A 14,217-nucleotide genomic window follows, 5' to 3' on the forward strand; every position below is an offset into this window, starting at 1 on the left:
CATGATAGATTTTCCGCCATTTTGAATTTTGTCAAAAATCTATTTTTGCGAACTAGTCCCTGGTTTTTTGCCCGATTGGAACCAAACTAATGCAGAAATGTTCTCTGGAGACTGAATATCAATAATTATCGAAAAAAAGTGGAAATTTCGATTCACGGTCACTAAGGGGCGCCAAAACGTACGTTGTGGGAGGGGCCTATTTTACTAAAATGGCTGTAACTCCCGATGTAAATGAGGTATCTTCACCAAACTTGGTACACATGTGTATGAGCTTACTCTGGGGTCACAGTAAAAAAATCGCGACGATTGGCCTCATGGTGGCGCTATAAAATGAAAAAAACATAAAACAGGCTATAACCACCTGACCGTTAGTCCGATTGACTTGAAAATTGGTATGCAGTGTCTTGGTCCAAGGTGCCATGTATGTGTATGAGGACATTTGCGTATCTCAAAAAACATGGCCGCCATTGGCCAATGAAATTTTAACACCTATTAGACAAGGTTAACGGAGGCCGATCGGAACGAAACTCAATGGGCATGTTCGGCTCATGGCCCTAAAGGTCTGTAAGAATTTTGAAAGAAATTGGCCACTAGTTGGCGCTAACGAGTTTTACGGCTCTGTAATCACGTGGTGTTACAAATATCCACACAATATGCATATCATTTGATAGATCTCCTCATCCTGAACAACTTTGCCTCAAGAACCATTGCTGTCAATCAAACTGTTCATTAATTATTCATTAATATGTTAAAAAACTACTTTTGCGAACTAGTCCTAGGTTTTTTGCCCGATCGGAACCAGACCAGTCTAGGACAATTCTCTGGACTCTCTAGATCAATAATTATCAAAAAAAAGTTGAACTTTTGCATTTGGATGGCTGTAATAGGGTCATTTATAAAATGGGCGTGGCAAAATACACTAAAAACCCTATAAATCCTAAATAAAAACTCAGAACTTCACAAAAATTGGTCAGCATATGTGACATAACATCATTAACAAGCATGAAAAATTCTATGGAGATCGGACGATAGGTGGCGCTATAACTGTTAAAAAGCTTTAAAATCATATATTTCCTATGGTAAACTGCCTGTATTGGCTGTAAATGGTCTTTTCCATCTCTGATCATATAATTTTCATATCATAATGTTCAAAACTAGTGCAATACAATTCTCTGGACTCACTAGATCAATAATTGTCAGAAAAAGTTGAACTACTTCATTTGGATAGCTATAATAGGTTCACTTCAAAATCTGGCCTTTACCAAGTGTCCCCGAAAGCCTATATCTCTTTAATCAATGCTCAGACCTTCTTAAAAACAAGTCAGAACGTGTGAAATATTACCCTGAACTAGCATGAAAATTTTCAGACAGATCGGACAAAATTTGCCTCTATAACAGTTAAAAAGGTGAAAATGATATGAATTAATGGCATGTTAAGCCAATAAGTGGTATTTTACTGCCCCCTGCTGTTTAAAATAGTCATTTTCTCATATTGGTATTGGTATCAGCCATGGTAAATCATGATAAATGATGGTGTGTGTGTGTGTGTGTGTGTGTGTGTGTGTGTGTGTGTGTGTGTGTGTGTGTGTGTGTGTGTGTGTGTGTGTGTGGTACAAATATAACAAAGGTTTTATTTTCCAACATGAAAACAAACATAACAGAGTGCTAGTGCACAAACAATAACCGACAATGATAATGGATGAGAGGGGAACTTAAATACACAGATCAAGACAAGGACAACAGGTGACGGTTATGATGATGAGGAGCAGGTGATGATGAGGAGGGTGATGAGGAGCAGGTGCAGGTGATGACGACAGATGGTGAATGTGATGAAGACAGAAGGTGAATGTGATGAAGGTGAATGTGACACTAATATCACTGAAACATTTGTGTGTGTGTGTGTGTGTGTGTGTGTGTGTGTGTGTGTGTGTGTGTGTGTGTGTGTGTGTGTGTGTAGCATTCGTGTGTGTAGCATATGTAGCAAGTATGCATTATTGAGTTAACATGGAAACACTGGTTTGCTTTAGTGCAGAAAACTGGTCAAAATCATGAGGTTTAAAGTGAAAGTGAGCCAATAAGTGGTCTTCTACTGCCCTCTGCTGGCCATTCTACTTATTAATTAAATTTTTCCACATGTGCTTGCATTTATACTTGAATACACACTAAAAATCACTTATATAGCAATAACTATTATAACACAATCATATTTTGTCAGTGTTAATCACTTTATTTGCACTGACACTTCAAATAATTGCTAGTAATGTGGTAAATCATGGTAAATCATGGTTAACTATGCTGTGTGTGTGTGTGTGTGTGTGTGTGTGTGTGTGTGTGTGTGTGTGTGTGTGTGTGTGTGTGTGTGTGTGTAAGCATGCATTGAGTTAACATGGATAAACTGGTTTGCTTTAGTGCAGAAAACTGGTTTAAAGTGAAAGTGAGCCAATAAGTGGTCTTCTACTGCCCTCTGCTGGCCATTCTACTTATTAATGAAATATTTCAACATGTGCTTGCATTCATACTTGAATACACACTAAAAAAATCACTTATATAGCAATAACTATTATAACACAATCATATTTTGTCAGTGTTAATCACTTTATTTGCACTGACACTTCAAATAATTGCTAGTAATGTGATAAATCAGGCTAGAAACATGGTAAATCAAAGTAAATAATACTAGATTGTCGTTTATCTCCTGGTAAATAATACTAGAACGTGGTATATCATGGTAAATCATGGTTAACTATGCTGTGTGTGTATGTGTGTGTGTGTGTGTGTGTGTGTGTGTGTGTGTGTGTGTGTGTGTGTGTGTGTGTGTGTGTGTGTGTGTGTGTGTGTAAGCATGCATTGAGTTAACATGGAAAAACTGGTTTGCTTTAGTGCAGAAAACTGGTTTAAAGTGAAAGTGAGCCAATAAGTGGTCTTCTAGTGCCCTCTGCTGGCCATTCTACTTAATAATGAAATATTTTACAAGTGCTTTTGCATTCATACTTGGACACACACTAAAAATCACGTATATAACTAACTATTATAACACAATAATATTTTGTCAGTGTTCATCACCTCATTTGCACTGACACTTCACATAATTGCTAGTAATGTGGTTAATCATGCTAGAAACATTGTAAATCATAGTAAATAATACTGAAATGAGGTGTATCAAGGTAAATCATGCTAGAATCCTAATAAATCATTCTGGAACATGGTATATGATAGTAAATCATGCTAGAATCATATTAAATAATTCTAGAATGTGGCAAATCGTTGTGGGAGGAGCCTATTTTACTCAAATGGCTATAACTCAAGAAGTAAATGAGATATCTTCACCAAACTCAGTACACATGTGTATGGGTTCAATTTGAGGTCACAGTAAACAATTTTATGGAGATCGGACCATAGGTGGCGCTATAACTGTTAAAAAGCTTTAAAACCATATATATCCCATGGCAAATTGCCTGTATTGGCTGTAAATGGTCTTTTCCATCTATTATGTCAGTGGTTACATGCTTGCTAAATAAATCTTAATAACTTTTGATGCTTTTGTGCTTAAATGCCTTAAAGGCCTTAACTGCTTGAACCCCGATAAATGCTGCTTGCAGCTTTAATTATTATTATTATTATTATTATTATTCCGCCGTAAAACGCATCGTGCAGCCCAAACCGTAAGAGCTGGAACTTTGAAACTTTGACAGATGGTAGTACAAAAATCGAGGAAAGGTTCAGAGATTATGACCCCGATTGGCCCATAGGTGGCGCTATAACAACCAAAAGCGCGAAACTGCTCATAACTCCTAGACCGTATGTCGTAGACTCAAGTGTCTTATATCATTGGAAAGCTGGACGCCTGACGAACAAAACGTATATCTCGGATTTCATTTCCGCCATGATAGATTTTCCGCCATTTTGAATTTTGTCAAAAATCTACTTTTGCGAACTAGTCCCTGGTTTTTTGCCCGATTGGAACCAATCTAGTGCAGAAATGTTCTCTGGAGACTGAATATCAATAATTATCGAAAAAAAGTGGAAATTTCGATTCACGGTCGCTAAGGGGCGCCAAAACGTACGTTGTGGGAGGGGCCTATTTTACTAAAATGGCTATAACTCCCGATGTAAATGAGGTATCTTCACCAAACTTGGTACACATGTGTATGAGCTTACTCTGGGGTCACAGTAAAAAAATCGCGACGATTGTCCGATCCCTGGATCCAGACGGACAAAATGGCTATCTCCAAATTGCTCTACGAGCAAAAAAAAAATTTCTATGGGCAATTTAGTGAAAAACCTACTTTTGCAAACTAGTCCTAGGTTTTTGGCCCAATCGGAACCAGACCAGTCTAGCACAGTTCTCTGGAGTCTCTAGATCAATAATTATCAAAAAAAAGTTGAACTTTTGCATTGGCCTGGCTGTAACAGGGTCGTTTAGGAAAGGGGTGGGACAAAAAAACACTCAAAAGCCTATACAACCTAAGGGAAAACCCCAAACTTCACAAAAATCGATGAGCAGATGTGTCAGAACATGGTGAAGAAGCATGCCAAGTTTCGTGAAGATCGGACAATAGGTGGCGCTATAACTGTCCAAAACGTCTCTTCTTATTAGGGGTTCAAGCATGAAATGCTGAAACCCTATTGTAATTGTGCTGATTTTTAGGGGTTCAAGCACGAAGTGCTGAAACCCTATTGTAATTGTGCTGATTTTTATTATTATTATTATTATTATTATTATTATTATTCCGCCGTAAAACGCATCGTGCAGCCCAAACCGTAAGAGCTGGAACTTTGAAACTTTGACAGATGGTAGTACAAAAATCGAGGAAAGGTTCAGAGATTATGACCCCGATTGGCCCATAGGTGGCGCTATAACAACCAAAAGCGCGAAACTGCTCATAACTCCTAGACCGTATGTCGTAGACTCAAGTGTCTTATATCATTGGAAAGCTGGACGCCTGACGAACAAAACGTATATCTCGGATTTCATTTCCGCCATGATAGATTTTCCGCCATTTTGAATTTTGTCAAAAATCTACTTTTGCGAACTAGTCCCTGGTTTTTTGCCCGATTGGAACCAATCTAGTGCAGAAATGTTCTCTGGAGACTGAATATCAATAATTATCGAAAAAAAGTGGAAATTTCGATTCACGGTCGCTAAGGGGCGCCAAAATGTACGTTGTGGGAGGGGCCTATTTTACTAAAATGGCTATAACTCCCGATGTAAATGAGGTATCTTCACCAAACTTGGTACACATGTGTATGAGCTTACTCTGGGGTCACAGTAAAAAAATCGCGACGATTGGCCTCATGGTGGCGCTATAAAATGAAAAAAACATAAAACAGGCTATAACCACCTGACCGTTAGTCCGATTGACTTGAAAATTGGTATGCAGTGTCTTGGTCCAAGGTGCCATGTATGTGTATGAGGACATTGGCGTATCTCAAAAAACATGGCCGCCATCGGCCAACGAAGTTTGAGCACCTATTAGACAAGGTTAACGGAGGCCGATCGGAACGAAACTCAATGGGCATGTTCGGCTCATGGCCCTAAAGGTCTGTAAGAATTTTGAAAGAAATCGGCCACTAGTTGGCGCTAACGAGTTTTACGGCTCTGTAATCACGTGGTGTTACAAATATCCACACAATATGCATATCATTTGATAGATCTCCTCATCCTGAACAACTTTGCCTCAAGAACCATTGCTGTCAATCAAACTGTTCATTAATTATTCATTAATATGTTAAAAACCTACTTTTGCGAACTAGTCCTAGGTTTTTTGCCCGATCGGAACCAGACCAGTCTAGGACAATTCTCTGGACTCTCTAGATCAATAATTATCAAAAAAAAGTTGAACTTTTGCATTTGGATGGCTGTAATAGGGTAATTTATAAAATGGGCGTGTCAAAATACATTAAAAAGCCTATAAATCCTAAATAAAAACTCAGAACTTCACAAAAATTGGTCAGCCTATGTGTCATAACATCATTAACAAGCATGCAAAATTCTATGGAGATCGGACGATAGTTGGCGCTATAACTGTTAAAAAGCTTTAAAATCATATATTTCCTATGGTAAACTGCCTGTATTGGCTGTAAATGGTCTTTTCCATCTCTGATAATATAATTTTCATATCATAATGTTCAAAACTAGTGCAATACAATTCTCTGGACTCACTAGATCAATAATTGTCAGAAAAAGTTGAACTACTTCATTTGGATAGCTATAAAAGGTTCACTTCAAAATCTGGCCTTTACCAAGTGTCCCCGAAAGCCTATATCTCTTTAATCAATGCTCAGACCTTCTTAAAAACAAGTCAGAACTTGTGAAATATCACCCTGAACAAGCATGAAAATTTTCAGACAGATCGGACAAAATTTGCCTCTATAACAGTTAAAAAGGTGAAAATGATATGAATTAATGGCATGTTAAGCCAATAAGTGGTATTTTACTGCCCCCTGCTGTTTAAAATAGTCATTTTCTCATATTGGTATTGGTATCAGCCATGGTAAATCATGATAAATGATGGTGTGTGTGTGTGTGTGTGTGTGTGTGTGTGTGTGTGTGTGTGTGGTACAAATATAACAAAGGTTTTATTTTCCAACATGAAAACAAACATAACAGAGTGCTAGTGCACAAACAATAACCGACAATGATAATGGATGAGAGGGGAACTTAAATACACAGATCAAGACAAGGACAACAGGTGACGGTTATGATGATGAGGAGCAGGTGATGATGAGGAGGGTGATGAGGAGCAGGTGCAGGTGATGACGACAGATGGTGAATGTGATGAAGACAGAAGGTGAATGTGATGAAGGTGAATGTGACACCAATATCACTGAAACATTTGTGTGTGTGTGTGTGTGTGTGTGTGTGTGTGTGTGTGTGTGTGTGTGTGTGTAGCATTATTGTGTGTAGCATATGTAGCAAGTATGCATTATTGAGTTAACATGGAAACACTGGTTTGCTTTAGTGCAGAAAACTGGTCAAAATCATGAGGTTTAAAGTGAAAGTGAGCCAATAAGTGGTCTTCTACTGCCCTCTGCTGGCCATTCTACTTATTAATTAAATTTTTCCACATGTGCTTGCATTTATACTTGAATACACACTAAAAATCACTTATATAGCAATAACTATTATAACACAATCATATTTTGTCAGTGTTAATCACTTTATTTGCACTGACACTTCAAATAATTGCTAGTAATGTGGTAAATCATGGTAAATCATGGTTAACTATGCTGTGTGTGTGTGTGTGTGTGTGTGTGTGTGTGTGTGTGTGTGTGTGTGTGTGTGTGTAAGCATGCATTGAGTTAACATGGATAAACTGGTTTGCTTTAGTGCAGAAAACTGGTTTAAAGTGAAAGTGAGCCAATAAGTGGTCTTCTACTGCCCTCTGCTGGCCATTCTACTTATTAATGAAATATTTCAACATGTGCTTGCATTCATACTTGAATACACACTAAAAAAATCACTTATATAGCAATAACTATTATAACACAATCATATTTTGTCAGTGTTAATCACTTTATTTGCACTGACACTTCAAATAATTGCTAGTAATGTGATAAATCAGGCTAGAAACATGGTAAATCAAAGTAAATAATACTAGATTGTCGTTTATCTCCTGGTAAATAATACTAGAACGTGGTATATCATGGTAAATCATGGTTAACTATGCTGTGTGTGTGTGTGTGTGTGTGTGTGTGTGTGTGTGTGTGTGTGTGTGTGTGTGTGTGTGTGTGTGTGTGTGTGTGTGTGTGTAAGCATGCATTGAGTTAACATGGAAAAACTGGTTTGCTTTAGTGCAGAAAACTGGTTTAAAGTGAAAGTGAGCCAATAAGTGGTCTTCTAGTGCCCTCTGCTGGCCATTCTACTTAATAATGAAATATTTTACATGTGCTTTTGCATTCATACTTGGACACACACTAAAAATCACGTATATAACTAACTATTATAACACAATAATATTTTGTCAGTGTTCATCACCTCATTTGCACTGACACTTCACATAATTGCTAGTAATGTGGTTAATCATGCTAGAAACATTGTAAATCATAGTAAATAATACTGAAATGAGGTGTATCAAGGTAAATCATGCTAGAATCCTAATAAATCATTCTGGAACATGGTATATGATAGTAAATCATGCTAGAATCATATTAAATAATTCTAGAATGTGGCAAATCGTTGTGGGAGGAGCCTATTTTACTCAAATGGCTATAACTCAAGAAGTAAATGAGATATCTTCACCAAACTCAGTACACATGTGTATGGGTTCAATTTGAGGTCACAGTAAACAATTTTATGGAGATCGGACCATAGGTGGCGCTATAACTGTTAAAAAAGCTTTAAAACCATATATATCCCATGGCAAATTGCCTGTATTGGCTGTAAATGGTCTTTTCCATCTATTATGTCAGTGGTTACATGCTTGCTAAATAAATCTTAATAACTTTTGATGCTTTTGTGCTTAAATGCCTTAAAGGCCTTAACTGCTTGAACCCCGATAAATGCTGCTTGCAGCTTTAATTATTATTATTATTCTTCTGCCGTAAAACGCATCGTGCAGCCCAAACCGTAAGAGCTAGAGCATTGAAACTTTGCCAGATGGTAGTACAAAAATCGAGGAGAGGTTCAGAGAGTATGACCCCGATTGGCCCATAGGTGGCGCTATAGCAACCAAAAGCGCGAAACTGTTCATAACTCCTAGACCATATGTCGTAGACTCAAGTGTCTCATATCATTGGAAAGCTGGATACCTGAAGAACAAAATGTATATCTCCGATTTCATTTCCGGTATGAAAATTTTTCCGCCATTTTGAATTTTGTTAAAAACCTACTTTTGCGAACTAGTCCTAGGTTTTTCACCCGATCGGAACCAAACCAGTGCAGAAATGTTCTCTGGAGTCTGAAGATCAATAATTATCGAAAAAAAGTTGAAATTTCGATTCACGGTCGCTAAGGGGCGCCACAATGTATGTTGTGGGAGGAGCCTATTTTACTAAAACGGCTATAACTCCAGAACTAAATGAGGTATAATCACCAAACTCGGTACACATGTGTAAGATGTCACTCTGAGCTCACAGTAAAAAAATCGCGGCGATTGGCCACATGGTGGCGCTATAACATGAAAAAAACATAAAACAGGCTATAACCACCTGACCATTAGTCCGATTGACTTGAAAATTGGTATGCAGTGTCTTGGCCCAAGGTGTCATGTATGTCTATGAGGACATTGGTGTATCTAAAAAAACATGGCCGCCATCGGCCAATGAAGTTTGAGCACCTATTAGACAAGGTTAACGGAGGCCGATCGGAACGAAACTCGATGGGCATGTTCGAGTCATGGCCCTAGAGGTCTGTAAGAATTTTGAAAGAAATCGGCCACTAGTTGGCGTTAACGAGTTTTATGGCTCTGTTATCACGTGGTGTTACACTTATCGTCACAAAATGCATATCATTTGATAGATCTGCACATGATGAACAATTTTGCCTCAAGAACTATTGCTGTCAATCAAACCGTTCATTAATTATTCACGAATATGTTAAAAACCTACTTTTGCGAACTAGTCCTAGGTTTTTCGCCCGATCGGAACCAGACAAGTCTAGGACAATTATATGGACTGTCTAGATCAATAATTATCAAAAAAAAGTTGAACTTTTGCATTTGGATGGCTGTAATAGGGTCATTTATAAAATGGGTGTGGCAAAATGCACTAAAAAGCCTATAAATCACATATAACAACTCATAACTTCACAAAAATTGGTGAGCATATGTGACATAACATCATTAATAACCATGCAAAAATGTATGGAGATCGGACCATAGGTGGCGCTATAACTTTTAAAAAGCTGTAAAACCATATATTTCCTATGGTAAATTGCCTGTATTGGCTGTAAATGGTCTTTTCCATCTATGATCATATAGTTTTCATATAATAATGTTCAAAACTAGTGCAGTAAAATTCTCTGGACTCTCTAGATCAGTAATTATCAGAAAAAGTTGAACTACTTCATTTGGATGGCTATAATAGGGTCACTTCAAAATGTGGCCTTGACCAAGTGTCCCCGAAAGCTTATATCTTTTAAGATGCTCAGATCTGCTTAAAAACAAGTCAGAACATGTGAAATATCACTCTGAACATGCATGAAAATTTTCAGACAGATCGGACAAAATTTGCCTCTATAACAGTTAAATAGGTGAAAATGATATGAATATAATGGCATATTAAGCCAATAAGTGGTATTTTACTGCCCCCTGCTGTTTAAAATAGTAATTTTGTCATATTGTTCTATAATTTATATTTAGACTTTATAAAATCACTATTTTAACATTTACAATTACATTTAGTCAAAATCCATCTGTTAAAGTATTAGTATTGACAGTTTGATCACATCATATATTTCAAATATCTGTATCTACAACATAATGTGTGTGTGTAGTCTTAGGTTTCTAAATAAATTCTGAATCATCTGATTAATAGCTTACAAAGACTTTGTGAAATGTTTATAGACCATTCAAATATATGTTCATAATGACATATCCCAATAGCATTGAAAAAACAACAACATTTGTCTCTGTGTGTGTGTGTGTGTGTGTGTGTGTGTGTGTGTGTGTGTGTGTGTGTGTGTGTGTAAACATGCATTATGGAGTTCAAATGGAAAAACTGGTTTGCTTTAGTGCAGAAAAATGGTGAAAATCAAGAAGTTTAAAGTGAAAGTGAGCCAATATGTGGTCTTCTACTGCCCTCTGCTGGCCATTCTACTTATTAATGAAGTCTACTCACATATGCTTTTGCATTCATTAGACACTAAAAATCACTTGTATAACAATAAGACACTAAAAAAATCACTTATATAACAATTACTATTGTAGCACAATCATATTTTGTCAGAGTTTATCACATTATTTGTACTGATACTTCACATAATTGCTAACAATGTGGTAAATCATGGTAAATCACGCTAAAAACATGGTAAATCATAATAAATTATACTAGAATGTGGTGTGTCAAGGTAAATCATACTAGAATCATGCTAGAACATGGTAAATCATGGTAAACTATGCTAGAACAGGGTAAATCATGGTAAGCCATGATAAATCATGATAAACTATGATAAATCATGATAAACTATGGTAAACCATGCTAGAATCACAGTAAACAATGGTAAATCATACTAGAATGTAGTATATCATGGTAAATCCTGCTAGAATATGGCAAATCATGCTAGAATCATAGTAAATAATACTAGAATGTGGTAAATTGTTGTGGGAGGAGCCTATTTTACTAAAATGGCTATAACTCAAGAAGTAAATGAGATATCTTCACCAAACTCAGTACACATGTGTATGGGTTCAATTTGAGGTCACAGAAAACAATTTTATGGAGATCGGACCATAGGTGGCGCTATAACTGTTAATAGATTCCCTGGGTCACGCTGAGAACATAGATACCAAGTTTGCCATATTTGGCCGAACTTCCTGTCCGCCATCTTGATTTTCAGTCAAAACCTACTTTTTCGAACTCCTCCTAGACCGTTTGTACGATTTTCACCAAAATCGAATCGTATCATCTCCACACTGTACCGACAAAAAGTTATGGAATTCGTGTGGATTCGTCAAACCGTTCTCGAATACCGCGCAAACAAATTTTACGTTGTGCTACAGCTACAGATTTAGTGCAAAAGTACTAAATCGCCCATAACTCCCAGAGCATTTGTCCTAGACTCAAGTGTCTTACACCACTGTGATCCCTGGCTCAAGGCGGACAAAATGGCTATCTCCAATTTCAATTTAGGCCAGAAAAAAGTCCTGCTATGTCGAATTTTGTCTGAAACCTACTTTTGCGAACTAGTCCTAGGTTTTTCGCCAGATCGGAACCAAACCAGTCTAGGACATTTCTCTGGACTCTCTAGATCAATAATTATCGAAAAAAAGTTGAACTTTTGCATTTGGGTGGCTGTAACAGGGTCATTTAGAAAAGGGGCGTGGCAAAATACACTAAAAAGCCTATAAATCCCAAATGAAAACTCAGAACTTCACCAAAATTGATGAGCATATGTGTCAGAACATGGTGAGGAAGCATGCAGAGTTTCATGGAGATCGGACCATAGGTGGCGCTATAACTGGCAAAAAGCCTTCATTCTTGTTAGGGGTTCAAGCATGAAATGCTGAAACCCTATTGTAATTGTAAGGATTCGTAAAACGCATCGTGCAGGCCAAACCGTAAGGCCTAGAGACGTGAAACCTGGCCAGATGGTAGGCCTCAATTTGGGGACAACCTATCAGAGTATGACCCCGAATGGCCCATAGGTGGCGCTACAGCAACCAAAAGTTCAAAATTGCTCATAACTCTTAGACCGTTTGTCCCAGGATCAAGTGTCTTATATCGTTGGAATCCTTGGCTCAAGGCGGACAAAATGGCTATCTCCGATTTTGATTTAGGCAGGGGGAATTTTCTGCTATGTCGAATTTTGTCCAAAACCTACTTTTGCGAACTAGTCCCTGGTTTTTCGCCCGATTGGAACCAAACCAGTCTAGGACAATTCCCTGGACTCTCTAGATCAATAATTATCGAAAAAAAAGTTGAACTTTTGCATTTGGGTGGCTGTAACAGGGTCATTTAGAAAAGGGGCGTGGCAAAATACACTCAAAAGCCTATAAATCCCAAATGAAAACTCAGAACATCACGAAAATCGCTGAGCATATGTGCCATGACATGGTGAACAAGCGTGCCGAGTTTCATGCAGATCGGACCATAGGTGGCGCTATAAATGGCAAAAAGGTTCCCTTATTATTAGGGGCCAAGCACAGAATGTGCGTAGGCACCTATTGTATCTGTTGGCGTACCAAAAATAATTCTTCTTCTTCTTCCGCTCTGGGAGTCTATGGCAGCCCATAGAACCGCTTGCGGGAAAGTTTTGAAATTTGGCACACTGATAGAGGACAGACTGAACAGTCACCATAGCAAATTTGGAGTCTCCAACTCATTGCCTCTAGCGCCACCAGCTGTCCAAATTTGCACTCATGTTTATGCTAATAACTTTTGAACCACAAGGGCTAGAAACAAAATTCCCACTTCTTCTGATTCCCTAGCTCAAGACGATTCGATTGCACCCTATGACGTCATTTTCCGTCATGGAAATTTGTCCGCCATTTTGAATTTTTCAAAAAATCTACTTTTTCGAACTCCTCCTAGGCCGTTGCTCCGATTTTCACGAAAATTGAACCAGATCATCTACAGACCATGCCGACAAAAAGTTATGGAATTCAAGTTGATTCGCTTAGCAATTTTTGAAAAAACCCACAAACAAATTTTATTTAGCGCTTGCGAAAACAGACGTAAGGCTGTATCTCCGCAACGCTTTATTGGATTCAGACCAAACTTGGCACATGTCATCACAAGCATGACCTGAGGCTACATGCTGCGTTTCGGCGCAGCGCCACCTACTGGTCCGGAGATATGAAAAATGGCTATTTTTGCTTATAACTTCTGAATAGTTTGCCCAAAAATCATCAAATTGGTCTCGTTAGATTCAGGCCAACATGCTGAGTCGACTGATATCCAATTTTACCATATCGGCCAATTTGGCTGTCGGGCATTTTGAATTTTGTGCTAAAATGCTGTATTTTAAGAACGCATGAATGGATTGTTACGAAACATGGTATGGCTCATCAGCACGATGCCCTGAAGGAGCGTGAGAAGTTTCGAAACAGCGCCACCTTGTGGTCAAAAGTTATAACAACATTTACAAAAAGGCTAATAACCTTTGAATAAATCTGCCTATTGAAATGCCACTGGTCTTAAAAAGCTTTAAAACCATATATATCCCATGGTAAATTGCCTGTATTGGCTCTAAATGGTCTTTTCCATCTATTATGTCAGTGGTTACATGCTTGCTAAATAAATCTTAATAACTTTTGATGCTTTTGTGCTTAAAGGCCTTAAAGGCCTTAACTGCTTGAACCCCGATAAATGCTGCTTGCAGCTTTAATTAGGGGCCAAGCACCGAAGGTGCGGAGGCACCTATTGTATCTGTTCCCGTTCTTATTATTAGGGGCCAAGCACCGAAGGTGCGGAGGCACCTATTGTATCCGTTCGCGTTCTTATTATTAGGGGCCAAGCACCGAAGGTGCGGAGGCACCTATTGTATCCGTTCGCGTTCTTATTAGGGGCCAAGCACCGAAGGTGCGGAGGCACCTATTGTATCCATTCTTATTATTA

This window comes from Squalius cephalus, assembly GCF_949319135.1.
Source record: "Squalius cephalus genome assembly, chromosome: 12".
Taxonomy (NCBI): Eukaryota; Metazoa; Chordata; class Actinopteri; order Cypriniformes; family Leuciscidae; genus Squalius; species Squalius cephalus.